This window comes from Ranitomeya imitator, chromosome 5 (assembly GCF_032444005.1).
Source record: "Ranitomeya imitator isolate aRanImi1 chromosome 5, aRanImi1.pri, whole genome shotgun sequence".
NCBI classification, from domain to species: domain Eukaryota; kingdom Metazoa; phylum Chordata; class Amphibia; order Anura; family Dendrobatidae; genus Ranitomeya; species Ranitomeya imitator.
Window position 1 is genome coordinate 617,898,026 of NC_091286.1, and position 20,420 is coordinate 617,918,445.

General features: G+C 48.0%; 1 protein-coding gene across 6 annotated transcripts in view; it reads left to right on the plus strand.

Moving 5' to 3' along the window:
- The first annotated feature begins 4,233 nt into the window (after positions 1-4,233).
- RNF144A (ring finger protein 144A) overlaps positions 4,234-20,420 on the plus strand; it is a 126,602-nt gene continuing 110,415 nt past the window's right edge. For 2 of the 6 annotated variants that reach the window (XM_069728056.1, XM_069728060.1), the window contains exon 1: positions 4,234-4,360. The gene's annotated coding sequence lies outside the window, so the exon portion shown is untranslated. The other 4 variants (XM_069728054.1, XM_069728059.1, XM_069728058.1 and 1 more) reach the window with 3 other exon arrangements.

A 20,420-nucleotide genomic window follows, 5' to 3' on the forward strand; every position in this document is an offset into this window, starting at 1 on the left:
CACACGGCTCCTGCACACAGCTCTGCTACACACACGGCTCCTGCACACAGCTACTACACACACACACGGCTCCTGCAAACAGGTACTAGACACACATGGCTCCTGCACACAGCTGCTACACACACACACACACACACGACTCCTGCACACAGGTAATAGACACAAACACGGCTCCTGCACACAGGTATTAGACACACACAGTTCCTGCACACAGCTGCTACACACACACGGTTCCTGCACACAGCTGCTACACACACACGGTTCCTGCACACAGCTGCTACACACACACGTCTCCTGCACACAGCTGCTACACACACACGGCTCCTGCACACAGCTGCTACACACACACGGCTCCTGCACACAGTTATTAGACACACACGGTTCCTGCACACAGCTGCTACACACACACACACTTCCTGCACACAACTACTACACACACACACGGCTCCTGCACACAGCTACTACACACACGGTTCCTGCACACAGCTGCTACACACACTTCCTGCACACAACTACTACACACACACACACGGCTCCTGCACACAGCTACTACACACACGGCTCCTGCACACAGCTCTGCTACACACATGGCTCCTGCACACAGCTGCTACACACACACACACACGACTCCTGCACACAGGTAATAGACACAAACACGGCTCCTGCACACAGGTATTAGACACACACAGTTCCTGCACACAGCTGCTACACACACACACACGACTCCTGCACACAGCTACTCTACACACGGCTCCTGCACACAGCTCTGCTACACACACGGTTCCTGCACACAGCTGCTACACACACACACGGCTCCTGCAAACAGGTACTAGACACACACACGGCTCTTGCACACAGGTACTAGACACACGGCTCCTGCACACAGCTACTACACACACACATGGCTCCTGCAAACAGGTACTAGACACACACGGCTCCTGCACACAGCTACTACACACACGACTCCTGCACACAGCTGCTACACACACACACGGCTCCTGCAAACAGGTACTAGACACACACACGGCTCTTGCACACAGGTACTAGACACACGGCTCCTGCACACAGCTACTACACACACACATGGCTCCTGCAAACAGGTACTAGACACACACACGGCTCCGGCAAACAGGTACTAGACACACACGGCTTCTGCACACAGGTACTAGACACACATGGCTCCTGCAAACAGGTACTAGACACACACACGGCTCCTGCAAACAGGTACTAGACACACACGGCTCCTGCACACAGCTGCTACACACACACACACACACGACTCCTGCACACAGCTCTGCTACACACACGGCTCCTGCACACAGTTACTACACACACACGGCTCTTGCAAACAGGTACTAGACACACACGGCTCCTGCACACAGCTACTACACACACGGCTCCTGCACACACACATGGCTCCTGCAAACATGTACTAGACACACACACGGCTCCTGCACACAGTTACTACACACACACGGCTCTTGCAAACAGGTACTAGACACACACGACTCCTGCACACAGCTACTACACACACGGCTCCTGCACACAGCTCTGCTACACACACAGCTCCGCTACACACACAGCTACTACACACACACACACTGTTCCTGCACACAGCTGCTACACACACACACACACACGGTTCCTGCACACAGCTACTACACACACACGGTTCCTGCACACAGCTACTACACACACACGGTTCCTGCACACAGCTGCTACACACACACGGTTCCTGCACACAGCTGCTACACACACACGGTTCCTGCACACAGCTGCTACACACACACGGTTCCTGCACACAGCTGCTACACACACACGGTTCCTGCACACAGCTGCTACACACACACGGTTCCTGCACACAGCTGCTACACACACACGTCTCCTGCACACAGCTGCTACACACACACGGCTCCTGCACACAGCTGCTACACACACACGGCTCCTGCACACAGGTATTAGACACACACGGTTCCTGCACACAGCTGCTACACACACACACACTTCCTGCACACAACTACTACACACACACACGGCTCCTGCACACAGCTACTACACACACGGTTCCTGCACACAGCTGCTACACACACTTCCTGCACACAACTACTACACACACACACACGGCTCCTGCACACAGCTACTACACACACGGCTCCTGCACACAGCTCTGCTACACACACGGCTCCTGCACACAGCTACTACACACACACACGGCTCCTGCAAACAGGTACTAGACACACATGGCTCCTGCACACAGCTGCTACACACACACACACACACACACACGACTCCTGCACACAGGTAATAGACACAAACACGGCTCCTGCACACAGGTATTAGACACACACGGTTCCTGCACACAGCTGCTACACACACACGGTTCCTGCACACAGCTGCTACACACACACGTCTCCTGCACACAGCTGCTACACACACACGGCTCCTGCACACAGCTGCTACACACACACGGCTCCTGCACACAGGTATTAGACACACACGGTTCCTGCACACAGCTGCTACACACACACACACTTCCTGCACACAACTACTACACACACACACGGCTCCTGCACACAGCTACTACACACACGGTTCCTGCACACAGCTGCTACACACACTTCCTGCACACAACTACTACACACACACACACGGCTCCTGCACACAGCTACTACACACACGGCTCCTGCACACAGCTCTGCTACACACACGGCTCCTGCACACAGCTACTACACACACACACGGCTCCTGCAAACAGGTACTAGACACACATGGCTCCTGCACACAGCTGCTACACACACACACACACGACTCCTGCACACAGGTAATAGACACAAACACGGCTCCTGCACACAGGTATTAGACACACACAGTTCCTGCACACAGCTGCTACACACACACGGTTCCTGCACACAGCTGCTACACACACACGGTTCCTGCACACAGCTGCTACACACACACGTCTCCTGCACACAGCTGCTACACACACACGTCTCCTGCACACAGCTGCTACACACACACACACACACGACTCCTGCACACAGGTAATAGACACAAACACGGCTCCTGCACACAGGTATTAGACACACACGGTTCCTGCACACAGCTGCTACACACACACGTCTCCTGCACACAGCTGCTACACACACACGGCTCCTGCACACAGCTGCTACACACACACGGCTCCTGCACACAGGTATTAGACACACACGGTTCCTGCACACAGCTGCTACACACACACACACTTCCTGCACACAACTACTACACACACACACGGCTCCTGCACACAGCTACTACACACACGGTTCCTGCACACAGCTGCTACACACACTTCCTGCACACAACTACTACACACACACACACGGCTCCTGCACACAGCTACTACACACACGGCTCCTGCACACAGCTCTGCTACACACACGGCTCCTGCACACAGCTACTACACACACACACGGCTCCTGCAAACAGGTACTAGACACACATGGCTCCTGCACACAGCTGCTACACACACACACACACACACGACTCCTGCACACAGGTAATAGACACAAACACGGCTCCTGCACACAGGTATTACACACACACGGCTCCTGCACACAGCTACTACACACACACGTCTCCTGCACACAGCTGCTACACACACACGGCTCCTGCACACAGCTGCTACACACACACGGCTCCTGCACACAGGTATTAGACACACACGGTTCCTGCACACAGCTGCTACACACACACACACTTCCTGCACACAACTACTACACACACACACACGGTTCCTGCACACAGCTGCTACACACACACACACTTCCTGCACACAACTACTACACACACACACGGCTCCTGCACACAGCTACTACACACACGGTTCCTGCACACAGCTGCTACACACACTTCCTGCACACAACTACTACACACACACACACGGCTCCTGCACACAGCTACTACACACACGGTTCCTGCACACAGCTGCTACACACACACACACGACTCCTGCACACAGGTACTAGACACACACACGGTTCCTGCACACAGCTGCTACACACACTTCCTGCACACAACTACTACACACACACACACGGCTCCTGCACACAGCTACTACACACACGGTTCCTGCACACAGCTGCTACACACACACACACGGCTCCTGCACACAACTACTACACACACACACGGCTCCTGCGCACACTCGGTGACCTCCCCGTCAGCCTCTCCGGTGTCAGCCTCCTCCAGGCTTCTAGCTGCTCAGCTCACCATCAGGCAGTCACATTATCCCAGCATCCTACACTGACTACGCATGCGCAGCTGGTAGACCGCATCAGGCTCCCAGGCTTTCTGTCAAGAGGCTGTAGCTCTGTGCTTAAAAGTAAGTACACCCCTGTGATCAGAGGGAAGGGCGTCTGCAGGCATTGTGTAGGTTGCATACATGGCCGCCTCGTTCCTTGTCTTGCAGTAATCTCCCGGCCTCATACTGCGGTCACTACAAAGCATTGCATCATCGGTGTGACACACGGTCAGTAGCGGGGATGCTGCGTGCACTGGTCACAGACAGATCTGCCCCCTCCCTGGTGTGGAGGCTGCCAGCACTGTCCTCTCCCTTCCCTGGTGTGGAGGCTGCCAGCACTGTCCTCTCCCCTCCCTGGTGTGGAGGCTGCCAGCACTGTCCTCTCCCCTCCTCCTGAGGCTGGTCACAGATAAGGAGGAAGAGGGAGGAGAGAGCTCAGAGCTGTGCGGAGCCCTCACCATAGGAGCCGGCTGTGGGGTAAGAGCTGTGCTGCCGAGTGCTGGGGAGAAGGGGCAGAGTGCTGGGGAGAAGGGGCAGAGTGCTGGAGAGAGGGGGCAGAGTGCTGGAGAGAGGGGGCAGAGTGCTGGAGAGAGGGGGCAGAGTGCTGGAGAGAAGGGGCAGAGTGCTGGAGAGAGGAGGCAGAGTGCTGGGGAGAAGGGGCAGAGTGCTGGGGAGAAGGGGCAGAGTGCTGGGGAGAAGGGGCAGAGTGCTGGGGAGAAGGGGCAGAGTGCTGGGGAGAAGGGGCAGAGTGCTGGGGAGAAGGGGCAGAGTGCTGGGGAGAAGGGGCAGAGTGCTGGGGAGAAGGGGCAGAGTGCTGGAGAGAGGGGGCAGAGTGCTGGAGAGAGGGGGCAGAGTGCTGGAGAGAGGGGGCAGAGTGCTGGAGAGAAGGGCCAGAGTGCTGGAGAGAAGGGGCAGAGTGCTGGAGAGAAGGGGCAGAGTGCTGGAGAGAGGGGGCAGAGTGCTGGGGAGAAGGGGCAGAGTGCTGGGGAGAAGGGGCAGAGTGCTGGGGAGATGGGGCAGAGTGCTGGGGGGGAAGGGGCAGAGTGCTGGGGAGAAGGGGCAGAGTGCTGGGGAGAAGGGGCAGAGTGCTGGGAGGGAAGGGGCAGAGTGCTGGAGAGAAGGCTCAGTGCTGGTGAGAAGGGGCAAAGTGCTGGTGAGAAGGGGCAGAGTGCTGGTGAGAAGGGGCAGAGTGCTGGTGAGAAGGGGCAGAGTGCTGGTGAGAAGGGGCAGAGTGCTGGTGAGAAGGGGCAGAGTGCTGGTGAGAAGGGGCAGAGTGCTGGGAGGGAAGGGGCAGAGTGCTGGGGAGAAGGGGCAGAGTGCTGGGGAGAAGGGGCAGAGTGCTGGGGAGATGGGGCAGAGTGCTGGGGGGGAAGGGGCAGAGTGCTGGGGAGAAGGGGCAGAGTGCTGGGGAGAAGGGGCAGAGTGCTGGGGAGAAGGGGCAGAGTGCTGGGAGGGAAGGGGCAGAGTGCTGGAGAGAAGGCTCAGTGCTGGTGAGAAGGGGCAAAGTGCTGGTGAGAAGGGGCAGAGTGCTGGTGAGAAGGGGCAGAGTGCTGGTGAGAAGGGGCAGAGTGCTGGTGAGAAGGGGCAGAGTGCTGGTGAGAAGGGGCAGAGTGCTGGTGAGAAGGGGCAGAGTGCTGGTGAGAAGGGGCAGAGTGCTGGGAGGGAAGGGGCAGAGTGCTGGGGAGAAGGGGCAGAGTGCTGGGAGGGAAGATGCACAGTGCTGGGAGGGAAGATGCACAGTGCTGGGGAGAAGGGGCACAGTGCTGGTGAGAAGGGGCACAGTGCTGGGGAGAAGGGGCACAGTGCTGGGGAAAAGGGGCAGAGTGCTGGGAGGGAAGGGGCACAGTCCTGGAGAGAAGGCTCAGTGCTGGGGAGAAGGGGCACAATGCTGGGGAGAAGGGGCACAGTGCTGGGGAGAAGGGGCACAGTGCTGGGGAGAAGGGGCACAGTGCTGGGGAGAAGGGGCACAGTGCTGGCAGGGGATGGGAGAAGGGGCTCTGCTGGCAGGGGATGGGAGAAGGGGCTCTGCTGGCAGGGGATGGGAGAAGGGGCTCTGCTGGCAGGGGAGGGGAGAAGGGGCTCTGCTGGCAGGGGAGGGGAGAAGGGGCTCTGCTGGCAGGGGAGGGGAGAAGGGGCTCTGCTGGCAGGGGAGGGGAGAAGGGTGCACAAGGCTGATGTAGCTAAGGGGCAAAAGGGCTGCACCCAGGAAACAGCTGGAGAAATGTGTAAGGAAGGGATAGCTAGGTAATGATAGGACGATGCTTTGTGGACGCTGCTCTTCTGTGCACCAATAATCAGTACATCTATGTTACCAATCCTGTTTATGTTCCTAATTTAAAGGAAAAAACCCTCTTGTGATGCTGATAATGTGATGGGAGAGATCTCCCTGAGGGGCAGCCTGGACGCACTGCTGGGGGGCTGCGGTGGGCAACCAGGCAGCATTGTTACTATTCCTGTCCTTTTTTATCATTCATCTGCAACTAAAGAATACTGGACTGAGCTGTAAAGTTCTAAATGTGGCAGTAATGGATGGATATTGTGTATTATTATTATTTCAAAACTGTTAAGCAAGGGGTTTAGGCTTTTGTAGAGTTAGATTATTGATAATGTGTGCAAACTGTAAAGCGCTGCGGAATATGTTAGCCCTATATGAAAATAAAGATTATTATTATAGATAGCGATCATAATAAGAATTGCCAGCGCTCCAGGTGATTAATCTCCCATAGAACTCATGCACTGATTCAGTTCTGTATGAAACCTTTGTCAGTAAAGTTCCACGTAAAGCTGAGCCATTGCATGATTCCTATGGGAGAATATCACCGTGCTCGATCTCTTGGGAGCGCTGGCAATTGCTTGTATTGTCTGGAAGATCTAGTTGGAGATTCTGGGATTTCCACCCATCTTATTGCCGCTGCTCTGTTTCCTGGTATCAGATAGATAATCACATATTAGATAAATTGAGATAAATGGAAGAATAAGTAGATCACAAGGACCTATAAATAATCCAAACTGAGAGTCCTTGGTCCTTCTAATGGTGAACTACAAATATCATAAGGAATAGCAACAAAAGAGTCTGTATACAAACTCCTGACGACCTGTGATACAATCAGAACAAGACTGAATGTGTCACATGGATTTATGTCCTTCATCAATTATGCAAATTGCCTCTTCTGAGAAAAAGAGGACTTGATCTCTATAGCGCCACCTGTTGGAAGTAGCGATCCTACGAGTCACAATCAACCCTTTAACGAGTCGTGCAGTATGACTTGGGATAAGAGCCAAATCAGTATCTCAATTCGCAGACATGATGTTTCGGCTGTTGGCCCTCGTCAGTGCGAAGCATGAGAACTGATTTGGCTAGGCATAGGGCTAGGCTAGGCTAGTGTATGCACATAAGAAAGAAAATATGCGGCACTCACCCCAATTCAGCAGTGGAAAGCGTGAATTTTAATGGAAAACATAGATAAAAATCCATTACAACATCAGGTAAGCAGGAGGGTGCGGTGTTGGAGCTTGGACGACGGCCGTTTCGCACAGCAGGTGCTTCGACGGGTCCAGGCACCTGCTGTGCGAAACGGCCGTCATCCAAGCTCCAACACCGCACCCTCCTGCTTACCTGATGTTGTAACGGATTTTTATCTGTCTATGTTTTCCATTAAAATTCACGCTTTCCACTGCTGAATTGGGGTGAGTGCCGCATATTTTCTTTCTTATGTGCATACACAAACTATTGGCTTTCATTTAATATGCTGAGCACCAATACCCCTTAGCAAGCGTGACGCCTAGCGCTCTGGATCCTATTTTTTGTCCTGGCTTCTGAAAATAGTATCGTTCTAGTGCCGTCCTGTTCTAGAGTTCTATGCGGAGTACTAGGCTAGGCTAGGGCTGTGGAATTGGTAAGCCAACCCTCTGACGCCGACTCCTTGATTTCCATGACTCTGACTCCACCAAAATGGACTCTGACTCCACCGCCCTGCTCCTTTGTACAACTTTTTATTGTTACTATTAGTGGGGTCTCCAGCTCAGGACCCTCATTCTGAAAAAATCACCCAGTGTAGGTTTTAGATCTAGAGGATCTATAGAACACGTGGCCACCAGCTGGTTCTATATTCCTCATTGACTTTATGGGAAATGTAACTTTTCTGCCAGAAACTGGGACCAACCAGTTTCGGACACAAAAATCCTCAACAGAAAAAATCCTTTACCGGCTCGCTGCATGGAAAATGATCATTTTCAGTGTAGTTGCTCCACAAATAGCAACTTGTGGGCTCCGAGCAGCAGGACAACCGCCGATCTGCTGGACCTTGTAGGACTTGTAGGCTGAAGACCTGGATGAACCTCATGCAGATGCAGGCAGGGCCTACAAACCCCGGCAGACCTTGCCCTCGTCAGCCCATGGGCCGTTTCTCCCATTAGCATGTAGATGTGACAGCCTGGATGCATTTACTATCTTGTCATGGCTCCAGCGTTATTGTCTGCACACAATTAGTGGTTTTGTCTTATGGAGGGAGAGGGGTTGACATGCCAGACCTTACACAGAGCCGCCAGTGTACATTGTTCCAGCAGTGGCTGTGTGCATTAACACATTCCTGGGCCGCCACCCTCCGGCTAATTGAAGGCTGTGGGGTCATTTGACAAATACAGGGCCATGTCATTTGTAGGGTTTTCTACTGTAAAGCAAAGCAGTGACCTGATGTAATTGACTTAGCGTGACCGGCTTTCATGATTACATTGATATTATTGGGCTTTATGACTAAATGGACATGTTGTAAATCAGAATTGTGCAACCTGTGATTCTTCATATATCCTACAACTACATCTCCCACCCTGCCCGACTATCAATGCTGGGAATTATAGGCTTTCGGAATCTGGAAGTTTTGTAGCTGCAAACTTTCATTTTTTTTTTATTACTTTTCAATGTTCTTTACTTTCTGGTGAACATTTGCTTTAGGATGGGTTCAATTGTAATATTCAGACCAGTCACATTCAAAAATTGTGGATCTGACCTGGTCCCTGTGGACCAGACCAGGTCCCTGTGGACCAGACCAGGTCCCTGTGGACCAGACCAGGTTCTTGTGGACCAGACCAGGTCCCTGTGGACCAGACCAGGTCCCTGTGGACCAGACCAGGTCCCTGTGGACCAGACCAAGTCCTTGTGGACCAGACCAGGTCCTTGTGGGTCACCCAGTTGCTTGATGGCATGATAGACCCCCGAGAAGTCTGCAGCTCAGCAGACAGGAGAGCACAGCTCCTGTCTGAGTGTACAAGGCTATGAAGCCTATGCTGGCCATTGAATCTGTGCTCAGAGAGGAGTTGTCTCAGGACCCGGTCCCTTACCAAACTGCAGGCAATTCAAGTGCCTACTAGTTATGAAATATCAGATTGCAAGTTTAGCTACCATGTCATTAATGTCTACATGCAGAGCCCCCTTCAATAATTACATCAGTTGTACGAAACTGACCAGTGATGTTCAATCCAAAGCCTTTCCTTTATTTCTATACCTGTATAATCACCATGTGTGTGCCTTTGGGCTTTTGTTACTGGATGTCACCATTCACACATGGTTAGAGCCAGATTAAACATGTTTGTTTACTTCATGATTTGACATATACCTCCGATAGAAGGAATACATCACCCAGAGGGTCCCATTGTAGAACCCCCAAAAAATCTCCAGTCATGACCAAAGGCATTGAGACGGACACAAATTTTGATTTTCACAGAGTTTGCTTCTTCAGTGTTTTTAGATCTTTAACCCCTTCATGCCGCGGCCCTTTTTCGTTTTTGTGTTTTCGTTTTTTGCTCCCCTCCTTCCCAGAGCCATAACTTTTTTATTTTTCCGTCAATATGGCCATGTGAGGGCTTGTTTTTTGTGGGACGAGTGGTACTTTTGAACAACATCATTGGTTTTACCATGTCTTGTACTAGAAAATGGGAAAAAAGTCCAAGTGTGATGAAATTGCAAAAAAAAGTGCAATCCCACACTTGTTTTTTGTTTGGCTTTTTTGCTAGGTTCACTAAATGCTAAAATTGACCTGATATTGTGATTCTCCAGGTCATTACGAGTTCATAGACACCAAACATGTCTAGGTTATTTTTTATCTAAGTGGTGAAAAAAAATTCAAAACTTTGCTAAAAAAAAAAAAAAAAAAGTGCCATTTTCTGATACCCGTAGCGTCTCCTTTTTTTGTGATCTGGGGTCGGGTGAGGGCTTATTTTTTGCGTGCCGACCTGACGTTTTTAATAATACCATATTTGTGCAGATACGTTCTTTTGATCACCCATTATTGCATTTTAATGCAATGTCGCAGCAACCAAAAAACGTAATTCTGGCGTTTTGACTTTTTTTCTCGCTGCGCTGTTTAGCGATCGGGTTAATGCTTTTTTTTATTGATAGATCGGGCGATTCTGAACGCGGCGATACCAAATATGTGTAGATCTGATATTTTTTTTTTATTGTTTTATTTTGGATGGGGCGAAAGGGGGGTGATTTAAACTTTCATATTTTTTTTATTTTTTTCATATTTTTAAAAACTTTTTTTTTTTTACTTTTGCTATGCTTCAATAGCCTCCATAGGAGGCTAGAAGCTGGCACCACTCGATCGGCTCTGCTACATAGCAGCGATCTGATGTTCGCTGCTATGTAGCAGAAATGCAGGTGTGCTGTGAGCGCCGACCACAGGGTGGCGCTCACAGCAGGCCTGCATTAGTAACCATAGAGGTCTCAAGGACCTCTATGGTTACCTTCCTGATGCATCGCCGACCCCGGATCATGTGACGGGGGTCGGCGATGACATCATTTCCGGCCGCCCGGCCGGAAGCGCCAATTAAATGCCGCTGTCTGCGTTTGACAGCGGCATTTAACAGGTTAATAGCGGCGGGTGAATCGCGATTTCACCCGCCGCTATTGCGCACACATGTCAGCTGTACAAAACAGCTGACATGTCGCGACTTTGATGTGGGCTCACTGCCGGAGCCAACATAAAAGGGGGAGACACAACATGCGCTGTAATTGTACGGCGCATGTCGTGAAAGGGTTAAAGGGGTATTCCCATGTGCAAGATCCCAATATGTAGTAGGTATAATGATAACATTAGCAAATACCTCCGATTAGAAATGCAGTGTAGTTTTTCTGATTCACTATGTCTCTTTCCTCATGTGCAGGCATTGCAGGACCTTAGGTATCCATGGTTACGACCACTGATACAGTGACAGTTAGTTAGCTAGTTGCTAATGGTCGTAACCATGGATACATAAGGTCCTGCAATGCCTGCACATGAGGAAAGAGACATAGTGAATCAGAAAAACTACACTGCATTTCTAATCGGAGGTATTTGCTAATTTTATTATTATTACACCTACTACATTTTGGGATAGAATCTTGGAGATCTTTAAGTCAATTGTTTCTATGGTTACTGAAGTACAGTAACCATATAAGTAACCAATATAAGTAGCATCTCCATTTTTTGTGATCTGGGGTCGGGTGAGGGCTTATTTTTTGCGGCCGAGCTGACGTTTTTAATTATACCATTTTGGTGCAGATACGTTCTTTTAATCGCCCATTATAGCATTTAACTGCAATGTTGCGGCGACCAAAAAAACGTAATTCTGGCGTTTCGAATTTTTTTCTCACTACGCCATTTAGCGATTAGGTTAATCCTTTTTTTTATTGCTAGATCGGCCGATTCTGAACTTGGAGATACCAAATATGTGTGTATTTGATTTTTTTTTTTATTGTTTTATTTTGAATGGGGTGAAAGGGGGGTGATTTAAACTTTTTTTTTTTTTTTCTTCATATTTTTTAAAATATATATTTTTTAACTTTTGCCATGCTTCAATAGAAGCTGCCACAACTCGATCGGCTCTGCTACATAGGAGCAGACATGTCCTGGCTTTGATGTGGGCTCACCGCCAGAGCCCGCATCAAAGCAGGGGATCTGACCTCGGACGTACTATCCCGTCCGAGGTCAGAAAGGGGTTAAATGAGCCTCTTCCATGGATGAAGAACCGACACACATGATCGGTCTCAGGATGCTTTTCTGGTGACATGACTCCTTACTCATGGTAGCCTCCACCCTTACTTCTCCGGACAATCAGTCTTCCAGATGTCCCCAAAAGCCCCCTTAGAACTTCATCTGTGAAAATAACTTTACCCGGGTCAAAGTAATTTTCTGGGATTGAGCCCACTTCAGACGTTTCGGGACATCTGGAAGAATGATTGTCCGGAGAAGTAAGGGTGAGCGCTACCATGAGCCGTGTCAAAAATGGTAGTTACGGCACTCCAGTGAAAGGTGCCCAAGTAGGATCCAAACCATGGCAAGTTTTTTACAAGATTACCGTGAGTCGCGTGTCATGCCAACATGTCACAAAAGCCAGTGAATCAGCACGGAGAGAGGCCGACAGAGTCCTACTGTTAACCAATGGACACCATATTTATTCCTTTTGGCTAATAGGAGAGCAGACATGTTCCCCCAATATGAGAAAACAGTAAACGAAAACCCTAATGTAACTAAGTAAAAAAGCAAAAGTGCATTTAAATAACACAGAGTTTTTAGTAATACTGTTTTTTGATCCAAAAATAGCAAAAAAGCCACCCACCGCGTCAAGGTAACTCTGATCGGGACAGTCCTACACTGTCTAATATTAAAACCTCACCATGTGTCAATGTTGACCTCAGTTTGAATAAGGGCAGACGAAAGGACTGGGCCCAACCTTTCGTCTGCCCTTATTCACACTGAGGTCAATATTAGGGCAGTCTCACACGTCCAGATATTGATTAATGGTGCTTGTACTCGAGTCTTAATAAATTGAGATGTTTTGAAGATTTTGTTATTTTTTTTCTATCTTTGCCTCCGTAATATAGCTATCCATCCTGTGATTTCCCAAAACTGTTTTTTCTTGTTGCCATTTAAAAGTTGAGTAGGGTACACTATATGTTAATTAGCCTGTACTTTTCGGTGAGGACCATTAGGAGACGATATTAGAATGATTTTTTTTGTCACTTGATTCTAATGTTTTCCTGTGAAACCAAAACAGGTCTTGCAGGTAGGTTGGGAGTTTGTAGCTGTCCCGGTGGTGGTGTGGTAGGTTGGGGGTTTGTAGCTGTCCTGGTGGTGGTGTGGTAGGTTGGGGGTTTGTAGCTGTCCCGGTGGTGGTGAGGTAGGTTGGGGGTTTGTAGCTGTCCTGGTGGTGGTGAGGTAAGTTGGGGGTTTGTAGCTGTCCTGGTGGTGGTGAGGTAGGTTGGGGGTTTGTAGCTGTCCCGGTGGTGGTGAGGTAGGTTGGGGGTTTGTAGCTGTCCTGGTGGTGGTGAGGTAGGTTGGGGGTTTGTAGCTGTCCTGGTGGTGGCGAGGTAGGTTGGGGGTTTGTAGCTGTCCCGGTGGTGGTGAGGTAGGTTGGGGGTTTGTAGCTGTCCTGGTGGTGGTGAGGTAGGTTGGGGGTTTGTAGCTGTCCCGGTGGCGGTGAGGAGGCAGCAGGGTCAGTGCAGGCTGCAAACGTTCTTGAAGAGATGTGTTTTCAAGTTCCTTCTGAAAGATTATGGACGGCTTTATAGGTCAATGTTAGTAGATTGAACAGGGTACATTGGGGAATTAGGAGCCAATGAAAGAGTTTGCAGAGGGGATAGGCAATAGAGTATTGAGAAGAAAGGTGGATTGGTCAGATAGCAGAGTCAAGGATGGAGAGGTACGAGAGTGTTAGCTTGGAGACCACAGATAAGGATATTGCAGTGCCAGTTGAAGCTGCAGATGATGAGGGCATGCACCAACATTTGAGTAAATTCAGGTTTGAGGAAAGGATGGATTCTGGAAATATTTTTGAGTTGGGAACGTCAGGAGGTGGCGATAGCTTGGATGTGTGGTTTGAAGAACAGGGCAGTGTTGAGGGTTACTCCGAGGACATTCGGTACAGGTGAAAGTGTGATATTATTTATTTTGATAGATAGATCAGGTGGGGAGGTTACATGAGATGGAGGAAAGATGATGAGTTCAGTTTTGTCCACATTGAGCTTTAGGAAGCATGATCAGAAGAAGGAGGATGTGATCGATAGATACTGAGATTCTGGACAGCAGAGAGGTGACATCTGGGCCAGAGAGGTAGATCTGAGTGTCATTAGCGTATAGGTGGTAAAGGAAGTCATAGGACTTTATGAATTGTCCCAGGCCAAAGGTATAGATTGAGAAGAGTAGGGGGTCCCAGAACAGAAGGTTCAGCATGGAAATACTGTTCCAGGAGTTTGGAGTCGAACAGAAGCAATGACATGGGGCGGTAGCGGCATGCGGATTTCAGGTCGAGGTATGGTTTATTCAGGATAGGTGTTATCATGGTATGTTTGAAAGTAAGGGGAAGATACCAGAAAGGGGGAGGGGGGAAGTTAGATAAGGAGCAGAGGTGGGTGAAGATACACTAGATTTATGTCCATCCCTGTCGGTGGTTTCGGAGGACCGCTAAGTAAGACCAAAAGATGAGGCAAGCAACAGCAGTTTGGAGGCTGCAGACTGGCACGTGTCATTTGGGATATTGAAGTCATCCATGATGATGGTAGGAATATCAGCAGAGGAAGTGTAGAAGCCAGGTGCAGAATTGGTCAATAAAATGGTCAATACACAATAGAGGGTCGGGGTCTGTTCACAAACGTGTATGTGTTATATTCTGAAACAACAGGAAGTTAGACTCTAAGAAAGATCTGGTGACCAATTTTGAAAATTGCAAGATTTCTATATATATATTTTTTTTTAATACAGATTGCGATAAGGAAGCACAAACAAAAAAATACATGTTACACAAAAACCTGATTTAAACAATAGGTAATTTTCTGATAGTTTCCTTTTAACTCTTAGATCAACCGAAAATTTAATTTGTTCAGAATGGAGAGAGGGTGGTGAACTGCTGCAGACACATCTAATTTTCTCTGGTAACGAAAGGGTCAGGGGTTGAAATCAAGCATGTCTAATCCTCTCTTCTGGGCATCTTCTGTAGATGAGACTCCGGAAGCCCACATACTCAATAATCAGATGTTTATGGCCAGACTATAGAGGACCTTTCACTGGCCCTTGTTTTTTTTTGGTCTGTGCCCCTCCATTTCAAAGTTATGCCCCGTGGTAATAGAGAAACAAGTAACCCCTCCGACCAAATGGCTCTGTGCGACAGAACTTCTCTGTGGGTCAGGTGTGTTTTGATTGGCTAGCATAAGAGGGGAAAAGACAAATGCCCAGTTGGTGGAAGGGATTTTTTTTTCTTTTTTTATTATTGAGAAAGGGGGGCAACTTTGAAACTAAAAAAAAACCAAAACTGTTCCAAACTCACTGGAGCACCACTAATTGGTGAAGGTCCTCTTTAAAGGAGTTGTCCATTACTTGGACAACCCCCTTTTCACCCCTCATATTTGACCCTGTTAAAATAAAAACACCTCTTCTCACTTCTGTGCCGTTGTCATTCCGGTAGTGTTGGCACTCGCATTCCCGGGGCTCACATGAAGTTGTTACACGATTCGAGCCCCCTGTTCAATCAGCGCTGGCGTCACTGTCTCCTCTTTCCGACAAATCGAACATTATTATTATTTTTATTATTATAGCGCCATTTATTCCATGGCGCTTTACATGTGAGGAGGGGTATACATAATAAAAACAAGTACAATAATCTTGAACAATACAAGTCATAACTGGTACAGGAGGAGAGAGGACCCTGCCCGTGAAGGCTCACAGTCTACAAGGTATGGATGAGGATACTGTAGGCGAGGGTAGAGCTGGTCATGCAGCGGTTTGGTTGATCGGTGGTTACTGCAGGTTGTAGGCTTGCCGGAAGAGGTGGGTCTTCAAGTTCTTTTTGAAGGTTTCGATGGTAGGCGAGTCTGATGTGTTGTGGTAGAGAGTTCCAGAGGAGGGATGATGCGCGAGAGAAATCTTGTATGCGATTGTGGGAAGAGAAGATAAGAGGGGAGTAAAGAAGGAGATCTTCAACATCAATAGGAAGTGAGAGAGCAGCCGCAGCCCTGGCTTCCTATGGATGTGCAATACGTCCAATGGCGGGGATAGTGACTCCAGCGCTGATTGTTTGGTCACGTGAGCACTGTGCCCAATCTCACATGAACCCCTGGAATGCAAGTGTTGACCCCACTCGAACGGTGCCAGCATCGAGGGTGAGTATAACGCAGACAGTTCAATGTGAGAAACTCGCGCATCAAGTTCTGGCACTGTCGCTGGCACTCGGACCAGAGCGTGCGGCTGCATAGCAATACATGCAGCCGCACAATCCGGTCCCGAGGGGCGGCAGCACTGCCGGGACTTGATGCGAGAGACTCACGTGAGTTTCCCGCCTTGAACTCGCAAGTGTGACCCCGGCCTTATACTCACCCTCAACGCTGGCACCGCTCGAGTGGGGTCAACTCTTTTATGAAATAAGAGAATGAGCTCTCACAATTTTAAACTGGTCATACACATACAATGGCTGTCAGACGAACTTTTTTTTGGCCTACAGCTTTCTCTCCTGACTTCTCCTTACACATGAACGTTTTGTTCAGTTCATCCAATTGTTCATGTGTTGTCAGTTTACAGAACAGAGAAAGGCAGATGTCTGGCATCGGCCTATCTGCTGATAAACAAAAGGTATAGGCGACTAAACTCTGTTGGACAGAGTCGGGAAGCTTCCATATGCATTAGATTGTCAGCCGATGTCACCAACATTGGCATGTTTGGCAGACTTTAATCTAATGTGTATGGGGATCTTTAGGCATACCATACAGAATAGATGGCTTTTGGCCAAATAATTGTTCCATCATACACTGGAGATCTTGACTCAGTCGAGCTCTCCTGTCTTCTCTATGTCATTGGCTTATCACTTATCTCCCATCGAACACACTAAACCCATATCTACTCCGACATCTGCTGTGGACGAGTCAGGAAGCCCCCATACACAGTACTGCCAGCCCATCCCGCCAATATTGGCTGGTTTGGCCGACGTTAGCTTTGCGTGTATGGTTGCCTTTAGTGGTAAATCTCTTGAAACTGATCATTTTCATATTAGTAGCGGTGCTCGTTGGCAGCCACCAATTAGATGGAGCAGCCTTGTGTCGCTGCCTCTGATCGTCTACCTGGTACACAATGATACGCCATCATAATAAGTAATTCTGATAATGAGCTAGCGGTGACATTCTCCTGTCGGGAATTGTATATACCGTATCGATCAGACTCGTGGAGGTAGATTGAACACTTGTTGAATATGAATGTAGATAGTTATTGACCACATAAGGATGGTATTGGAAGAGAATAGAGATATTCACTGGTGTTATACAGGATCTATGAGTAGATTGCAAACCTACATTCTTTGTAGTCTGAATGTGGAAGGGAAAGGATGAGCTGAGACCTGGAGATCCTTAACGATAAGGTCCATAGACTATGGCAGCAGATAATCACCTCCACACAGGAGATAATGACAGAAGCCGGGGAGATACAGGCTGCATGGACAATTAGTCATTTTCTTGATGACACAGGACAATTTATGGTTCGCTGAATTTCATATTTCATATAGCGGCATTCAAAGGAATAGTAAATTCGCCTTCCAACTAGACTTATCTCTGCCATACTATCTTATATGGACCTTCAGGATGCACATGGTGGGGTCATGATGATTAAAGAAAAACTAAGATCCCGATTCATCATTTCAGGGTTTTTTTTTAAGTCACTTTTCTTTTTTGACCTTTGTTTTATGCAACTCTTTTTTTTGCACCAAATTCATCAAAAGGGCGTACGCGATTCAAGATATTTCCACAAAGACGAAAATTATCTTTTTTTTTTTCCTTTTTGTCTTTGCCTGGTTTTGCAATCTTTTAGGCTACGTTCTCATAATGAGTATTTGGCGGTGAGTTTTTGATATTGTACTTTTTCTGCTGCTATTAGGTATATTAGGTTACTTGCGTTTTTATCGTGTTTTTGACACTGCGTTTTTTTGTCTCTTTGTGTGTCATGTTTTGTATAAAGCTGCTTTGTTTTTGATACTTCCTGGTGTTTGGCGGTGACAAAACTTTATTGATACATTCATGTACGGATTATGGTGGGCAGGAGCTTTCTATCAATCTCATCCACTTTGCTGTAACCGTAAGGCTATGTGCACATGTCAAGACTTCTTGCAGAAATTTCCTGACAAAAAAACGGACATTTCTGCCAGAAATCCTCATGCGTTTTTTCTGCGTGTTTTGCACGTTTTTTTTCGTGTATTTTTTCCCCAATGCATTAAATAGTGGTAAAAACGTGAAAAATCTGCAAAAATAATGAACATGCTGCTTTTTTTTACCGCGATGCGTTTTTTTCGCGAAAAAAAACGCATCATATGCACAAATATTGCAGAATGCATTCTAAATGATAGGATGCATATGTATGCGTTTATGCGTTTTTATAGCGAAAAAACGCGAAAAAAATGCAAAAAAAACGCAACGTGTGCACATACCCTAAGACGCTGTATGTTCGACGCAGCGAAAAAGGCGTAGTGTCAAAAATTCACCAATTTACCAAAAGTGCATCATAGGCAAACAGGCTTAATGGGAAAAGCACACGTTCGCAAAATGTAGAAAAACATAAAAGATACCAAAATAATATGTGTACATAAAATTACTTAAAAAGTCGCATTTCATAAATATTTCTAAAACATCTGGAAAAACCACGTTGACATAAAAATCAGAAAACTAATTACAGCACAAAGGAGAACTTGAAAATGGGCTCCAATCTTGTGATGAATTTGTGACAAATCAAAAAGTCGCTAATTGAGAAGTATTTACATGAAAAACTGGTGGAAATGAAATGATAAATCAGGCCCTAGGCTGAAAAAATAAATGAAATATTGGTAGAAATGTGGTTTTCATCGCTGTTTGTTTTAGGATCGTTTAGAAAATGCTGCAGAATAAGGGCGCAGTCGGACGGCCTTATAACTCGGCCGAGGATCGCATCGCAGTGCTCGGACTGGCCGTCGGCTATGCTGACCCAATCGTGATATCATGTGCTTCTATGCAGCTGTTACACTCGGGTCAAAAGCGCTGACAACCAGTCTGCGTTCTTACAGTAGGTCTTGTAGATGTCTTGCAACGAACCTGAAGGTTAAATGGAGTCAGTCAGCACAAAATGGCTGTTCAAAGTAAGCACAGGCACCTTGAGCACCCTTGGTGTGGCCAAAACGTTCAGTGCACCTTCCCTCCCAGAGATAGATGGAAAATAAATAAGTGGGAAGGTGCACTGAACGGTTTGGCCACACCAAAGGTGCCCCTATTGCCTGTACTTGGTTTGGATGGTCATTCTGTACTGACAGATTCCATCTTCTGCTGATCTGTTCCCTCATCGCTTGTGGCTGTCTGATGTCCCACACATTACCCAAGGGGGCGAGACATAGCAATGTGTTATCCTACTGGCAACAGAGCAGAGGTGCAATCAGCTGACTAATGTGTTTTGGGGCCTCCCTACTATCCGCTGGCAGAAAAGTTCTGAAAAATAAGGATCAGGAAGTTATCGGAGAGCAAATGAGGACCGATCCTTTTGTTCTCCCAGGAGATCCGCCATTGCCAGAGAAGTCTGACAGCGGTTCTTTCACAGAGAACACAACCGCGTTCCTGTGTATGTGAGGAATGTCGGGAATAAGGAGAGGTCGGCCAATTTATGGGGGCTTTTACCACAATTTTACCGTGTGAGTCAGTATTGTGGATGAGAACCAGGTTGAACGTTCTTGACCACCATATCGAGCGTCATCAAGTTGCCCGTTCTTGTCTGGATCTTCCGGTTGAGTTGGCTTTAAGGCCTCCAACTTCTTGTCCGATCAGGTCTATCCTCACCCCCGAAAGAACCAATAAAAACTTGCTTAACACACTAATTTTCTGGATATAACTCAATGAATAAATGATGGGATTATACAGTGTGTTACCTTCACAGCGTTTGATCATTTCTTGTCAGGGAACTGTACAGCAGAGACGGGTATTTAGGTATTTTCTATATCTATCAGTGCTGTCTGGAGACGTCTGTCGTAAACTGTGTAATTAATTCTCTTGGAAGACTCAGTAATATTTCATGTAGTACAGTTTAAGTAGATGACAATTTCTACTCTGCTGAAATGAGATAAGAGAAATGCATTTTTGATGAACTGTTCCGTCGCGGTTCTCTGGATTGTGGCCATA